The 18,042-nt window shown below is 38.9% G+C and overlaps 1 long non-coding RNA gene across 1 annotated transcript in view; it reads left to right on the top strand.

Moving 5' to 3' along the window:
• Positions 1-18,042, top strand: part of LOC129474345 (uncharacterized) — a 126,132-nt gene that overhangs the window by 27,726 nt on the left and 80,364 nt on the right. Inside the window, exon 3 of the long non-coding RNA XR_008654524.2 lies at positions 9,121-9,174. This is a non-coding gene — a long non-coding RNA (uncharacterized lncRNA). The remainder of the gene's footprint in view (positions 1-9,120; positions 9,175-18,042) is intronic.

Raw genomic sequence — 18,042 nt, 5'->3', positions numbered from 1 at the left:
GGCGATCTCGGCTCACTGCAACCTCCGCCTCCTGGGTTCAAGCAATTCTCATGCCTCAGCCTCCCGAATAGTTGGGACTACAGGTGCTCACCACCACACCTGGCTAATTTTTGTATTTTTAGTAGAGACAGGGTTTCAGCATGTTGAGCAGGCTGGTCTCAAGCACCTGACCTTAGGTGATCTGCCAGCCTCGGCCTCCCAAAGTGCTGGGATTACAGGTGTGAGCCACTGCGCCCAGCCTATTTCTGACTTAAAATATTATTTTTGCTTTTTTTCCTTAGTGGAATAGTCTGACCAGTTTATGCCTATTATAATTTTTGAAGAATATTTAAGGAATAAGGCACTAAAGTGAATAATATGAGGTTGATGATGATTAAGCTTAGAGAAGATGTCTGCTCCTGCTGCTAAGATGCTTGCTGTAGCTGAAGATCTGGAAGTGATAATGGCTTTGTCATATTAAATTAGATATCCCTGTTCTTAGGGACAAAGTGCACACAATAGAAACCTGATATAGCCTTATTTGCTCTTGCCCTTGTACCTGCCCTTTGTCTGTTACCTTGTCCTCAATGCTGGAAATCTAAAGAGGAGAGTACACTGTAGTGGAAAGACTATTTGAAGATATCATTTGGGTTTATGATGAGTTTATTGGATAAGTTAGGGTCAGATAGTAAAAATCTTACTTTCACCAAGAAGCTGGCATTTATGGAGCAAGTTGCTAAAAAGTTCTTTAATTGGCTGAGGAATTAGTGTATTTGCTACTAAGATCTATGGGAAATATTTTTCCAAGTGTACATAGAATGATGTAAACTTTAAATATTTGCATTGATTATTTCTATTGCAGATGAAAAAATAGCAGCAACAGCAGCAGTGACAGGAGCAACAGTAGGAGGGTGACCATAAAATTCATTTGCACAAACTGGGATATTTTCGAAAATGAAAGCAGGCGCTACATGATGAAGGGCAAGGCAGCCAGTTTAAACCAGAACATTTGATAACTGTAAGAGTAGTAATGGTAGAAGTGTAGTGATAATGCATAATTCCATAACCCAATTGGTCCAGTCCAATAAGGATAATAGTCACACACACACACACATATGCATACGTGTGCACACACGCACATACACACTCCAGTGTCTAAAAGATATGCGGTTAATTACAACAGCCAAGACATGGAATCCACCTAAGTGTCCATCAACAGATAAACAGATAAAGAAAATGTGATATTCAAAATAATATTCCATTGTGTGTATATATAGTGCTCAGTCTTTTAAAAAGGAGATTTGCCATTTGTCACAACATGGATGAACCTGGAGGACATTATGCTAAGGTAAATAAATTAGGCACAGAAAGACAAATGCTTTATGATCTCACTTATATAATCGTCCCTCGGTATCCATGGAAGATTGGTTCCAGAATTTCCTGCAGATACCAAAATCCATGGATGCTCAAGCCCCTTATATAAAGATGGTGTAGTATTTGCACATAACCTATACATCCTCTTTTATACCTTAAGTAATCCCTAGATTTATTATAATACTTAATAGAATGTAAATGTTACATAAGTAGTTGTTTCACTGTATTGTTCAGGGAATAATACAAGACAAAAAAGCCTGAACTTAGTCAGCACAGATACAGCCATCCTTTTTTCCAAATATTTTCAATCTGTGGTTGGTTGAATCCATGGATGTGGAACTCAGGGGTACAGAGGACTGACTGTATATGTAATAGAAAACAGTTGGAGTCATAGAAGCAGAGAGTCGAATGGTGGTTTCCAGTGGGGATAAGATGGAGGGGAATCGGGAGCTGTTGATCGAAAGGTACAAAGTTTGAATTGTGCAGAATGAATGAGTTCTGGAGCTCTAATGTACAGCATGTGACTATGGTTAACAATAGAATATTGTATACTTGAAATTTACTAAGAGAGTAGATCTTGACTGTTCCCACCACACACACAAACAAAGGTAACTCTGTGAAGTGATGGATGTGTTAATTAGCTTGCTTGTGGTGATCATTTCACAATGCATACATATATCAAAACATCATGTCATACGCTGTACATATATATAATATTTATTTGTCAACTGAACTTTGATAAAGCTGAAAAACAAAAAATTGGAAATAATCCAGTTCTTTACTTACATTTCTTGAATTCCATGAAGAATAAAAAAAAATACTATGAGAACATAACTTCAAATCTCCTTTTTCCTTTCAACAAACTTCAACAAATTTCCTCATATACCAGACCAGCTCCTTGCTCCTCAGGACCTCTTAAAGTTCCTAAATCTGTCTTGGCCCGTACCCTTCTTTTTGTGTTTTTTCCCTCTGCTTTGTTTATGTTTATTCTGCAATACATAAGCCCCAAATATCTAGTCTGGTTAGTCCAGACCCTTCTGGGGGAACCAGAGGAGAAGAAGAAAGTAAGCTGGCAAAGTGTAATCCTCTTAGCAGGCAGGTAGTGGGCAAATCTGCTACTAGTCATCTATTAATAGTCTTGGTCCTGTGCCAGTAGCTTATATTAATGGAGAATCTTCTATATGCCTGGTGCTGTGATAAAATTAAAATCCTCACCTAAATCTCACAATGACCATTGAAATGGATGCTCTTGATAGCTCCGTTTTGCAGGGGAGAAGGCTGAGGCTTGCTAAGGTAGGAGAGTTGCTCCAGGGATGGAGCCGGGACACAAACCTGGCAGTTTGTTAAGGAGCTGATGCTCTTAGACAGCAAGTTCACAGCAAAACTTTGACCTGTTGTTAGTGGGATTGCTTAATGATAATAAAAACCCTTCCTCTAAATGCTCTATAATAAAACATGCCCAGGTTTAAGTACATGGTAATCCTAGCAAATGTTCTTTCTGACTTTGAAAATCACTCTGGTGTGAATGGGGTATCTGCAAGAGATCTTTCTGATAAAAGAGTTTAATATGAAAATAAATGCATATGAATTCAGGTTCTTTGGAATACTTATACAAAAGTGAACAGAACACACAGTGAGAATGGGCTATTTTTCATTCAGTTGGAAGGGGCTGTCATTGGCTGAGTTTAGCTGCTTTTGCCAGAAAGACATCAACCATTTTTAATGTTGTGACTGTGTTTTATGACTGCCTGAAGGATATCAGATGAGCCGTCTGTTGTAAATCAGTAATAATTTGCTCTAGAGTAATGAGGAACTAAAACTGTTTCTAATAAATCTCCAAATACTTAGCATACTTTAAAAACCAATCGTTTCATGAGAATTAGATTTCTTCCCTGTCCTTAAGAAAGAGCTGAGGGTGGAGGGAGGCAGAAACACTAGCCAAACATTTGGGAACAGAGAAATGTGAAAACAGTGAATGAAGGCATATGAATTCCAAGGCTTTGTTTTGTAATCTCAGCTGTTCAGAGGCGTGCTCTGTGGTGCAAATTGGTACAACTTACAGCAAGTCAGATGCCACTGTGCAGTTTCTTCATAAAAGCTCATTGGCTACTAAATGTTTGATCATAGCCTTCAGCATCATCTAAGTAACTAGAATACATTGAAAATAGCTGAATTCTAGTCAAATCATAGCCTCTGCCTCCTGGCAGTGCTCTGTAATGATTGGGTAACTGGAGCATGTCTTGGAATGTGGATGGATGGATCCCACTCTCTGTCTAGTCTTTTTTTTTTGGTATTTAGAATGCATCATGGGAAAAGAAAAATGTAAGCTCAATCCATCCATTAATTTGATACTGTTATAAGTATATTTTTCCTGGGGACTTTCTTATGAAATTGGAAGGGGAAAAGAAATCCACTGGGGAGGGGAGAAAGAGAGAAATATTTTTTTCCCTAACTGTGTCTGTGTGATTCTGAGGATATGCCAAAATCTTAAGAGTAATCTAGTGGTTAATAAACTGCTGTAGTTGCTATTCATCAGACAAAGGAAAGCAAATGATTACTTGTAGAATCCCTGCCCCCAAATCTCAGGCTTATTTTGTGGAAGGAATGAAAATAGTAAAGAATATTGTGGCGGGACAATGGTGTCCTCTGAGCCGGGTTTCCTGTCTCTAACAGAGCTTTCCCTTTAGCGAGTTGCAGTGAATGTAAGAATTTCAGTTTCTGGGTATTCTAATGCAGGGAAAACATTCTCCACTCTCCTTTATCCCACAGTAAACAAAATGTGTTCATCTATTGGTCACTTTGTAAAATGGAGTGATCAAGGAGCAGAAAAGGCTTAATCTCAATAATATAATTCTGTATAATAAAATCAGCTAAGAGTCTGTGGGAAAGATCTGACCCTATTTTTGTTCTTACTTCATCCTTGGGTTTATATTACTAGACCATACTTCTCTGATAGCTTGATGTGGTCATGTGCCTGAGGTCTGTGCAATGCAAGGTGTGCAAAAGTGATGGGTGGTACTTCCAAGACTGGCTTATAAAACCCTCTCATGTGCCATCTCCTTTCCCGTCTGACTGAATGATGAGGGTCCCTAAGATCTAAGAGAGGACAGACTCACAATCGGAAGGTGCCCAAGACCCTGGATGATCACATGGAAGCCTACCCCACCAGAAAAGTCCATTACTGGCCAGTGACAGGCATGGTAATTAAAGCATTATCATGTCAAGTCCCTGAGATTTAGGGATTGCTTTTTATAGCAGCTGGCCTTACTTTATTAATACTGGATTGGTTTATGTCGTGATTAGGGTGATGGCCTTGTTTGATGATAATGATCCTGTTCTCTACGTGAGGTTGTCTAGATTCTGGTGCTGGTCTCTGCCTGTTAGTTTTTCAGCAGCAAAATGTAGAGTTTGCACCAAAGCCTTTAAGATTAGTTAGAGTTTAGAGTTTTTTTTGGTTGACAGAAACTCTGACAAACTTAAGCCAAAGGAATTTGTCATGAGGACACAGGTGGCTCATGGTATGAAAAACGCTGTTAGAGAACCAGGCTCAGAGAGGACAAAAATTAGGGAAGATCCAGGAATCCAGGAAGCAAGAGGTACTTAAAAATCTTGTCATGGGCTGCCTCTGAGATTTATCATAAGTATTTTCTATTCTTGCCTTTTGGTTAAATTTTGCTATGTAAAAAAACTTTGTGGCTTAATACCACTATCTTTTAAAGCTCATGGTTTTGTAGGTTGAAAATTTGGGCTGGACTTAGCTGAAGTTTTCTACAGATCTGGGCCAGATCAAGCCAGGCTCACTCATGCATCTGCCATCCCCTGCCAGGTCAGTGATGGCTGGTCCATCTAAGATGGCCCAAATGGATGGTTTGTTTTTGCTCCATGTGGTCTCTCAACTTCCATCGGGTGAGCAAGGGCTTGTTCACACAGCAAGTGGGCAGGGATCCAAGAGGGGTGTAGAAGTGTGCAAGGTCTCATGAGGCCCGTGCTCAGAACCTTCACATGGTCACTTCTGCTATATTCTATTGGCAAAAGCAAGTTACAAGGTCAGCCCAGATTTAAAGAGTGGGAACCCCACCTCTTGATGAGAGGAGCTGCCAGATTCATGTTGCAAAGTGGAATAGATGTGGGGCAGTGGTGGAGAAGAATGGTGGCCATTTTTGCAATTCATTAAACCTTGCTTGGATCATAGGTTTACTCCTTGAATAGGGGCGGGCTGGCCAATTTCATATACCTCCTAAGAGTGAGCTGAATATGGGAGAAGTTAGTTCCCATAAGGAAATTAGAATGAAGGGGGAGATGTTCTGAGTAAGGTAGGTAGATCTGATTTTGAAACCCACCATCGTTATCTAGATGTGAGACCTGAGCAAAACACAGAAACTCTTAGGACTACTTTCTCATCTGCATGACGGGTTAAGTAATATTTACTGACAAAGTCGTGATAATTAGAGATTATAAAAGGAAGAGACATGTACCATGTTTATATATAAGTGGCATCCACTAACTTCTTAAGTTTTCACCTCGAATTGACAGAAGGAAATGAAGGGAGATGTGTCTATTCTAGACAGTTTTTCCTTTTGGTTCTTTTGAAAATAAGGCATGATAACTTTTACACTAAGCCTCAACCTCTCAACCTACTTTTGCTTTCACAGCATTTAGAAGCGTTAGTCACTAAGATCCGTCTTTACCATTCTCAGGAATTAGGTTTGCTCCAGGGCTGTTTCAGTGGCCACATTGTATCCATAAGCTTTATCCTTCCTTATTGGTTGTGTGGCAGGGCTGTCATTCTGATTGACTGGAGCCCATGCTGCAATGGTTGTTAAATATTGTGAATATCCCCACGGCTGTATCTAAGAAACACCCCACAACCTTAACAGATTTTTTTTTCTTCTTCTGGGAAGTACTGTGGCTTTATGGAACCTGAGGTAGCACTTGTTTCCAAAGGTGTTTGACAAATGTTTGTTGAATGAACATTTGAGAGTGAATGAATAGGTAAATGAATGATTTGGTATAATGTCTTAGTTTCCTGGTGACAGCTTAAAAAAAAAAAGAAATGTCTTATTTAAGTGCAGACAATAATCTATCTTGGAAAGCTGCTAGAAGAGATATTTCAGGGATAGAATTGTAGATGTAAACTATAACAAAACTGCCTGTTTGCTTTATTTCTCTTTCTTCAGCCTGTTTATCTTTTCAGTCTCAACTAGCTCTTGAAATAAATAATACTGGGGTTTGCCATCTGGGTTGGAAAGCTGAATTTTATTAATTTGTTCTAAAACTAGCTGTTTTGAGCTTTGGGGATTACATGCAGGGAGTATATCTCCTTGTCTTTAAAATTAAGATTTGGTGTACAGGTCAATGGTAGCTTTGCCAGTGGAATCCCAAAGTGCATTAGGAATACAGGTGGGGATTAAAGCAGCATAACTGAGATACTATGCTCAGGACCACCATGGCCCTCACCCACACCCCTGCCATCGCACCCAGCACCCCCTTGCTTTTTGAGTGTTAAAAGTGATTTTTTCACCCTCTCTGCCGTATTTTTCCACACTAGAGGGCTCTGGGTAATTTTAGCCAGTTTGTCCAGTTTGTGCTGTGTCCTTCGCTATCCACTTGGAATCTAAAAGATCACAGGAAGAGGACAGAGAATGATTAGCAAAGCCCTTGTGAAGCAACTGAGTTTTCATCAGGACATAGCAGATGCTGTGTGCAAAAAAGATCCCATTTGGAATACCTGGATGATAGATACACTTCTTGATTTTCGTGGAGAAACCTCTAAGGCATTAATTGGGAAGGGGCACAAAAGTAGAGTGACCATATCAACTGTATGTACTAGTTTGTGTGGGACATTCAGGTCTACATCTTTTGTCCTGTTATCTATCCAGGTTAGCATTTGTCCAAGATATTTCCCCTTAAGTGAAAAATTATTATCAGTATTTGTGTTAAAATAATCTGGGATAGACCTGGAAGACCTCTGCATTGTGCTTTCACTTCTCCCATGACCTTGCCTAAAAGTGAGTGAGACGCACATGGAATAAACAGAGTTTTCATCTCAACAAGTGGTCAAATCTGAAAAGAAACAGAGATGACCCATTTTTCTCTTCCTAACACTTTCCAGATGCATCAGAATCAACATATCCCTTTCAAGGGAAGCATGCATTGTGTAGTCAGGCAGGAGTAGCTACTGTTGGGTAATTTTTCTGGATATAGTGGTGGGAGAGGAGCTCAAGGCTCTGGCCCCATTGGACATTCAGTTTCCAACCAGTTATGCCATGGTCCTCCTGAGGCCAACTGTATGATGCTCGCAAGGCATGCTTCAAAGAGATTAGTTAAGGTGGCTCCATTAATGGGTTGAATGGTTTTTTTCTCACCTAGTTCATGTAATTTAAGTAAAGGTTTTAGAAGTTCATTCTGACAAAGAAAAACTATATTTTTGTAAATGAGTTTCTTGCTCAAAATCACCTGAGAATATTTAAATCAAAGTATCCAATGGATGAAGTGTCAAGAAGTCAGCAGCTGAAACTCTTAGGGACCTGCGATTGTTGACAACAGAGCATGCAGACAGGAAGATATTCAAATTTATTTCTACACAATATACATATTAAACAGTGAAAGCTCAAATGGCATGTACAGTTTCCATTTGAAAGTCTATAATTATGCTATGGAAAAACTCAACTTGTGGTAAGAAACTATTGATAGAGCTCTTATTTTTAACAGAATAAAGTTGCATTCCATATACTGAAATAAAATAAAATTGAGAAGGTCCGTGATTCTGTAACATTTATGTTTAGCGAAACATTCAAAAGTATCATAAAGTTTTTTTGGTAAGTTTTGCTTGTAAAATATTTGCCTAATATAAGCACTCTGAGGACAGGCAAAAAGTCAGTACATGTACAGTACATATTTTAGGGCTGAAACATTTTTATGTTTTAGTAAAGAATAATAGCATTGCTGTGGATTGAATTGTGTGTTCCCCAGATTTATATTTTGAAGCTCTACCCCACAGTGTCACTGTATGTAGAGACAGAACTTTTCAGAGGTAATGAAAGTTAAATGAGATCATAAGAGTGGAGCTCTGACACAAAGGAAGGGAGCTTTCTCTTCCTCTGTCCCTTTGGACACAGCCAGAAGCGGCTGTCTATAAACCAGAAAGAGAGCCATCATGAGAAACTGAATCCGCTAGCACCTTGATCTTGGACTTCTCGGTCTCTAGAATTATAAGAAATAATACCCAATCTGTGGTATTTTGTTATATAAGCTTGAGCTGACTTGTACAATATTCATTTAGCAAAACTTACTGTGAGCTTGGTACATATCACAGCCAAAGTCAAGGGATATTTTTTCCTTAAAACAATAGAGAAATTCACATACTTTAATCACGTGATTTTGAAAATATCTCAGGCATTTTATAAAAATAAAAATAAGATAATATTGAAGACATATTAAAATACCAGTAATATGGTATGAGACCCATGTGGCTAAAAAAAACCCCAATTAATATATATAAATATATACCAAGAAAAGCTGTTTTGCTTATGTTATTTTTAATGTTCATATAAGAAACATTGTATTTAAAATAATTTTAATATATATGGATATATTCTATGTTGATTTAAAAATATTATTTTCCAAAAATAGTTTTGACCAGAACTATTTTATAGTACCACCAACAAATTAAAATCAATACATTAATTAATTTTTTCAAATTTCAAAATATCATTTAGATTTATTACCACTCTTAACAACTTTGTTTCTCTCTTAAAATTGTTCTAGGTTGGACCATATATTATGGGAGCACCTTTTGCAAGGATGAAATATTCAGTCTGGGTAAGGCATTTTCATTGAAGCTTGTAGTTGTTTGTTTAGTTATTTAAATCAGGTTGATAGATGTCAAGTGAGCTCCTTCTACTCACCTGAAGCAGAAACAGTGCTAGGTGATACTCAAATCTCTGGGCACCCAAGAAGACTCCAAATCTCAGCATCTCTTGAAATAGGTGGCAATGTATAACAGCATTCTAGCCAATGTAACATATTTTACATCCAGGACTGGCCCCTAAGACATTTTGCATGATCCTTCAACATTCTTTTTTTTCCTTTCCTACTGGATGGATGGGAATAATTCAGCTGGGGATTTGGAGGCCCTAAAAGGCAGTATAGCCAATGGACAGGTACCTGCATGAGTGGAGGCAGGCCCTTCCTGCAGACCTACACTGAACTATAACATGGGCAGTAAGTAACTTACTTTGTCTTAAGCCACTATGATGTGGGGCTGTTTGTTACAAGTGCAAGGATTGCTGTCCTTGATTAATGCACCGTGCAATGTTCTCCCAGGCTTAGTTTCTCTGCTTGATTGGCTCTTTTCATGTTCAACTCTTATATGACTTGGTGACACTTTGGTTGAAACATTTCCAAGGACTGAAGAACATGTTCATTATCAAACCAACTGATTATGAAAATAATTTGTATTTTTAAGGTATGTGAAGGAGTAGGTATACATTTGTGCTTTGGGCCAATTTCATATCTTTAAAATAAAAATACATTAAATAAGCAAGTAATATTAATAATTAATAATACTTACCATATAATGACCTGTAAAGCATGTATTGATAAGTAAAACACTGTGCTAAGTACACATATATAAGCACAACTCTCATAGCAACGCTTTGAGGTAAATGCTTTATTAACTCCATTTTACAGTTGAGGACACTGAGGCTTAAAGAGCTTAAATAACTTACTAAAAGTTACATATGTGGAAATGGTGGAATGGAGATTGGAGTCAAAGTGTACTAGGCTCTGAAACTTGGGCTCTCAATCACTTTATTAACCATAATAGAGACATTAATTCTCAGTCCTTAGACCTCTTAAGTCTCACCATGATTCATGATGATAATTATCAGTGATGATCGACATTTCTGTATACTCACTCACTACTGCTCTGTGCTCTGTGCTGTATGTGAGATAGCTTATTAAAAGTCTTCACAATCATCATATGAGACAGGCATAATACTGTCTGTTATATGTATACCTAGTGTATCTAGTAGTTACAGTAAGCACTCCATAAATATAAATCAATCTCCAGCTTACAGAAGAGAAAGCTGCAATTTAGAGACTAAATTACTGACTATAGCACCTGTGGGAATGTTCTTTTAAAAAAAGTGCCTTGGGTATCATGAGTCTTTCCATTTCGGTTTTTACAGATTGCATCCCTTCTCTTCTAAAGAAAAAAAATTAAAGAGGGGGAAAGTAGTGTGACTTCTCTAGGTTAAAGCGACCCCTAAGTTAAAGAGGAATGAAGAAATTTACATTTCCTAAGCTGAGAGTTCTCATTGAGAGTTCTGTCTCCCCACTTCCCACCTCCAACACATATACATACACCCCTTTGTATTACTTTAATACTTTTGTGTATCAACAGAGAACCCAATTTTGCTAAAATCAAGGTGGCACGATTTAGCTTCCTGACACTGGTCGTAGTCAGCCTTCACATTAACTTTGAGCAGGGAGGGAAAAAGCAGCAGACACGAGGACTGAGAGGCTCTAGCTACGTAGTCTGGCTCAGGCTTCTCTACCATGAAAAATGATGGGAAAAAGAAAAAGAAAAAGAAGCAGAAAAACAAAACCCGAGACAGAAGGTAGGAGGAGACACTGGGGCAGCTCCAGCTTTCAGCAAGCCGGCTCTGTTCCACTTCCTTTTGATTGTCCAGGAAAGCTAAGAAAAGTAAAAACAAGGCTGTGACTCCGTGGAAGCAGCCCTGTGGAAACGTTATGTTAAACAATTGGCCTGTGGGTCAATTGTGAAGGGCGTTAATGTGCGAGACCCCGATAAAGAGATTTGCACGAATGGCCACAAAGCATTTCATATTTAAATATGGATCCAAGTTTCTTCTGCACAACGGTATAAATATAACTAAGGTGGGGTGGAGAAGGAGATTTGGAAATCAGCCGATTTGAAGGAAGCCAACACAAACACTCCAACAAATGCAGCATTTCGCACAGCCTTTGTGCTCATTGCTTGTTGTTGGCATGAACTCATAAAAACAGAAAAAGGCCATGAAGGGTAGTGGTTGAGATATTGCATGCCCTGGTGGTAATGAAATACACTGTTTATCTGAAAACAACCTTCATGTCAGTGTGCATTGCATTTCCTGAAGGTGATAGTCTATTTTATTTTGTTTCTTGATGGTAGTAAAAGTCTAGAAAAACGTACAATTTTTCAGAAGGGCCTTAATTTATTTTCTGTGGTTATCTCATCGTGAGATAAGTAAGAGGAGCGTTAAGTCCCCAGTCTTGAGAACTTTTTTTAAACTAGTTGTTTAATATAAGGGAATATATTTTAGCCTCTTTAGCAAATTCATACTTCATGAAAGGGTATTCTATAATAGACTAAGCAGGCCATATAAAATTAGTAAATTTGGATGTGGTGCCTGAAAATATTTGGCAGAATTCCCTGGAAAGCCACATGTGAACGTTTTTAATATATATTATGAGGCAGAAAAGAATAATTATCTTCTATTGAAGTTCCCAGTGAGAGAAATGTATCTGTACAGTCCTTTCAAAGAAAACCCTCTGTGTTGCCAAATTGTTGTGTTTGGGATGGTGGCCTCTCTGCTGTGGCTTGTGGCTTGCTTCTCATAGAAAAAGCACACATTACTCTGCTATTTCATGTGACTTCTACCTTGAGCAAGGTGTTTTTGCCAAGGGCTTTGGAACATTGGCTGAGAAATTTCCAGAACAAATACTTTTGAACCCTATGGGTGTGATACTGTGGAGAGGTCAGGGCATCAAACTACTTTGAGTGATTATTTCTCAACTTTATTTCTAACCTGGGCTCTTGGTTTGGGATAAATTGCATCTCTCTTTTCTTTACTTCCTTCTCTGGAGAGGGTCACCTTTCACTCAGGGCACTCGTATGTGTCCAAAACATTGCATTTTTGAGGCCAGCTTGTGTTTTAGTGTGGGTTGCCACAAACACAGATCCTGATAATAATTTGGTGTAAGAAGATTATTTGGGAGTGGATCCCAGGAAGCATATTGAAGGAGTGGGAAAAGTGAGAGAGCAAATAGAGAAAGCCAATAAAGGGTTGCAAAGAAACGGATTGACTCCTTAAGGCCCAGTCCTGCTGGACCCCTCTGGGCCACTGTGCAAAACACAACTGAAAATTATCCATTGTGGGATAGAGCAGCTCAGGCATTTAGCCACCAACTCTGGTCCCTTTTGTGTAGAGGGCTGCTCCTGATTTGTTAACCTTCCAGCTGAGACTTTTCAGCCTGCCTTAGGTTGATAGAGCATCCTCCCATAGCCTGAGACCAGCCTTGGACAGACTGAGACCGAGAGAAATGGTCAATCTGAACAGGAACTCCTTGCAGGCTCTCTTGGCCACGTGAATTTTGGTAGGAACCTGGCGGCGTCAGATATAACCACCAACTCTGACCGTTAAGGCAGGCTCCTGGCCAAGGCCAAAGCCCTTATTTTTGATAAGCGCCCAATATTGTTTCATTTTTTTTCCTTTCCTTCATGTAACTCTTCCTGGTGTTTTGGAATAACTAGGTAACTATAGCCTTTAATTTCCTTAATTTCTAAGAGAAGTAATAATTATAGAATTTATCCAGACATTCAGCCTTCAGAACTGTAAAAAGTAGAATTAAATTCTGTTGTTTAAGCCATCCACCCTGTGGTATTTTGTTGTGGCAGCCCAAGCTGAGTGATTTAGCCAGTAAGCCCATGAAAAGATAGATGGTCAATGTTATTAGTCATGAAGGAAACGCAAATTAAAAACATAATGAGGTATCAACATATATACATCAGAATAGCAAATTTTTAAAAATCGAAAATACAAAGTTTCAACATGGATCTGGAGCAAGTGGGTATCTCCTATATTGTTGGTATGAGTGTAAAATTGTGCAACTCTTTAGGAAAACAGTTTAAAAGTTTATTATAAATTTAAATTATCCATTTAACCCATGATCCAGCAATTCTTCTTTTGGATATTTCCCCAAGATAAATTAAAACTTATGTTCACAGAAAAGATTTGTATACCCACAATGGAATACTATTCAGTCATAAAATGAATGAAATCATGTCTTTTGCACCAACATGGATGGAACTGGAGGCCATTATCTTAAGTGAAACAAGTCAGACAAAGACAAATATCCCATGTTCTCACTCATAAGTGGGAGCTAAAAAATGTGTACACGCAGACATAGAGAGTGGAATGATAGACAATGGAGACTTGGAAGGGTGAGGGGGTGGTAGGGGATTGGATGACAAGAAATTACTTAGTAGGTGTAATGTGTGCTCTCTGGGCGATGAATACTCTAAACGCCCTGACTTGACCACTATGTAATCTGTGTATGTAAAAAAATGCTGGGCCAGGTGTGGTGGCTCACACCTGTAATCCCAGCACTTTGGGAGGCCGAGGTGGGTGCATCATGAGGTCAAGAGATGGAGACCATCTTGGCCAACATGGTGAAACCCCATCTCTAATAAAAAAAAAAAAAAAATTTAGCTGGGCGTGGTGGCACACGCCTGTAGCCCCAACTACTCGGGAGGCTGAGGCAGGAGAATTGTTTGAACCCTGGAGGCGGAGGTTGCAGTGAGCTGAGATTGTGCCGCTGCACCCTCCAGCCTGGGCAACAGAGTGAGACTCCATCTCAAAAAAAAAAAAAAAAAGAAAAAAAAAGAAAAAGAAAAGAAAGAAAAGCAATGCCCTTGTATTCCATAAATTTATACAAACCAAACAATTTGTTTACATTTATGGTGGCTTTATTTGTAATAGTCAAGCACTGAAAACAAACTAAAATAATGGATATAGAAATTTCCTCTGGATGAGGGAATACAACTCAGAAATCAAAAAAGGAACTTCTGATACATGCAGTAACACAGATGGATCAGTCAGGCATTATACGAGGGAAGGAAACCATACAGAAAATAGTATGTGCTGTAGACTCCATTTAATTGAAATTCCAGTATATGTAAAATTAATCTACAGTGATGGAAGTCAGATCTGTTTTTTCCTGGAGCCAAGAGCAGGCTGACCACAAAGCAAAATGAGATAAGTTTTTGGAATTATGGAAATATTTTGTGTCTTGATCGAGGTAGGCTGTTACACAGGTGTGTATATTTATCAAAAATGCAAAATGTGCACTTTATTTTATGTAATTTGCACTCCAATTAGGTGGATGAAAAACCAACAATGAGAATGATTGGATCATGGATGTTTGTTATAGTATCCTAATATTTTTCTGTATTTTTAAAAGAATAATTTTTCCCTTAAAAGGTGCCTACCTGGAGTTTACTGACAGGTTTATCTCTTACCCTCATATTTCACCCTCCTTTTTTGTTGCTTTAGAAAATAATCATCTTGAATTTGGATGTGTGATCGAAAGAGCGACTTTAAAAAAAATCATTTGGAGCCCATTCATTTTTGGTTACGTAGTGATTTTTGGCTTGCAGAGTTCATAGATTTATATTGTTGTAGGTTGTCTCAGAAGTTTTTCCAAAATGCATCTAAGAGTGCAAGATATTTGTGTGTGTGAAGCTTGGGCTTTTTTTTTTTTTTTTTTTTTTTTTTTTTTTTATCTTTCTCCTTGAGAAAAGGTTTTTGAAATGTCTAATTAAGTCCTGGAATGAATTCTTGCTAATGCCAAGCCCGTGGGAAAACATGGTTGGGACTGGCAGTTTCCTCGTCCAGCCACAACTCCAAGACCCAGGTTTTCCTTCTTCAAAGATAAAACAGTAGCCCTTCTTCCTTCTGCATTCATCGCTTTTTTTTTTGTTTGTTTTCTTTTTGAGATGGAGTTTCACTCTTGTTGCACAGGCTAGAGAATGCAATGGTGCAATCTTGGCTCACTGCAACCTCCGCCTCCCGGGTTCAAGCGATTCTCCTGTTTCAGCCTCCTGAGTAGCTGGGATTACAGGTGCCCACTACCATGCCTGGCTAATTTTTTTTTTCTTTGTATTTTTAGTAGAGACGGGGTTTCACCATGTTGACCAGGCTGGCCAGGCTGGCCAGGCTGGTCTAGAACTCCTGAATTCAGGCAACTCAGGTGATCCACCTGCCTCAGCCTCCCAAAGTGCTGGGATTACAGGCATGAGCCACCACACCCGGCCTCATCACTCTTAAACTCCCAGTTGAACTACTTTTTGTTTCTTGATATAAAAGTCCTTAACACCTAGTGAGAAGATCAAACCTTGTGGGTCAAATCTTCAATGAAAGTCAGAAAACCTTAATCATCTCATTCATTTTATGGTACCTGGAAGTAGAAATTGTTTCTTCTAGATAGGAACTTTGCCTGTCTTGTTCATTGTGGTATCCCTATCACCTAGAACCAAGTTTAATAAACATACATTTTACTGATGAGAAAATAGATGCTCAGAGAGATTTAAATGAATAGCCTAAAATCATATAGCTCATGACCCAATGATTCTACTTCTGAATATATATACAACATAATTAAGAATAGGGTCTCAGGGAGATAGTTGTACACTCATGTTCATAGCAGCATTATTCACGACAGCCAAAATGTGGAAGCAACCTAAATGCCCATCAATAGATGAATAAATTAACATAATACAGTGTATGAAAACAACGGAATATTATGCAGCCTTAAAAAGGAAGAAAATTCTGACATATGCTACAACACAGATAAAACTTGAGGACATCATGCTAAGTGAAACAAGCCAGTCACAAAAGGTCAAATACTACATGATTCTCCTTATATGAGAAACCTATAGTAGTCAAACTCATGGAGACAGAAAGTAGAATAGTGGTTGCCAGGGGCTGGAGAGAGGAAGAATAGGGGGTTGTTTAATGGATATAGAGTTTTAATTTTGTAGATAAAAAGAGTTCTAGAGATGGAAGGTGGTGATGGTTGCACAAAAATGTGAATGTAATTAATACCACTGAACTGTACACTTAAAAATGGTTAAGATGGTACATTTTGGGTTATGTGTATTTTGCTGTAATTTTAAAAAGTCTGACAGCTAACACATGACAGAGTGATGGAAGCTGCTGTGGTCTGAATGTTTGTGTCCCTCCAAAATTAAATGTTGAAACCAATCACCAATGTGATAGTATTTGAAGGTGGGGCTTTTTGGAAGTGGTTAGGTCATGAGGGCAGAGCCCTCATGAATGGGATTAATGCCCTCTTTGTCCCTTCCACTGTGTGAGGACACAGCAAGAAAGCACCATCTATGAGTCAGAAAGTGGGCCCTCACCAGGCAGAAAATCTGCTGACGCCTTGATCTTGGGCTTCCCAGTCTTTAGACGTCTGAGAAATCCATCTCTGTTGTTTATAAGCTACCCAGTTTATGTTATTTCCTCGCAGTAGCCTAAACAGAACAAGACAGAACCCAAACCCATGTCTTCTGGATTTCAAGATCAAAATTATATTTTTTACAGCCATGTACAATTTTGGATACTGTGAGGCAGGTTTCTCCCTAGCTTACTTGTTATAGAGGAAGATCATGAATTTGATTACTTAATACTATGACTTCAGAAATTTGGAGATAGCTCTGCCACTCATGAAAAGAAGCTTCTTAATTTGCTTCATGTTGCCTGATGTTTCACTAAGTTAGTGATTCTCAATCTTGGCAGCACATTGGAATCACCAGAGAAGATTTAAGAAATACTGATGCCTAGGTTCTGCCTCTCCCAACCCCAGGCATTCTGATGTAATCTAACTGGGGTGTGAACTGGGCATTGGGATTCTTAAAAGCCCCATGCCCAAATGCAGCCAAGAATGGCTTCTCTATTAGGAGACAGATGTCTGGATTCCTGACAGAACATGGTACCTCTGTGCAACAGAACTCTAAACGTTTCTCAGATCACAAGCACTAAGCCAAATTGTGGTCGTAGGCAACTTATGCTCAGCTCCAGAGGAAAGTTTACCAGCTCCTTTCCCAAACTTTTGAGAGGGAGGAGGAGTTAACATAAAATGTGTTAACATAACGTGTCTTTAAAGTAAGAACCTGAAGTTTGGCTGCTGGGATTGGAATTCTGACTGCATCACCTGCTATCCATGTGACTTCAGCCTAATTGCTTAACCTCTCTGAATCCCCAAATGGACATGATATGGTTTCTTGCCCACAGAATTACTTGAGAAACACATGAGATAATTCCTCTAAAGCACAATATCCAACAGAGGCTGAAAACTTAGTTTTACTACTTATTATAAAGAACTCATATTCTTGATGTCTGGTATTATTTTTTTCCACTATTTCATGATGAGACAAATTTCTCTTACATGATATTTAGGTCTACTCTGCATGGCATGTGCTGCCCTGTGTTTCTGAAGGTCAAGGGGAGGGGAGGGAAAGATGTAGGGAGAGAGATTGGTAAAGGCAGGGGTGTGTGTGTGTGTGTGTGTGTGTGTGTGTGTATGAAAATGGAGAAAATAGAGCAAGAGAGAATGGTCAGATTATCAAAGGCATTTACTAAAAGATGGCAACTGGAGAAAATTTTGTGACCTCTGAACTTGACACCAGATGGAAATGGAAGCTTCAAGAAGAGACCAGGAAGCAAAGATCTGAAGCGTCCTTAGAAGGGAGAGGGCTGCCATCCAGGGATGGAAAGAACCTTGGCAAAAGAGATGGAGAGAAGAAGAAAGAATGAGCCTTGGAATCAACCAGGAGGAAAGAAAATTCAGAGAAACACCGTGAAGGCCAACACTTCAAAGATTTATGTTTTTATGCTGCTA

This window comes from Symphalangus syndactylus, chromosome 24 (assembly GCF_028878055.3).
Source record: "Symphalangus syndactylus isolate Jambi chromosome 24, NHGRI_mSymSyn1-v2.1_pri, whole genome shotgun sequence".
Taxonomy (NCBI): domain Eukaryota; kingdom Metazoa; phylum Chordata; class Mammalia; order Primates; family Hylobatidae; genus Symphalangus; species Symphalangus syndactylus.
This window is presented reverse-complemented; position numbering and strand designations above follow the sequence as displayed.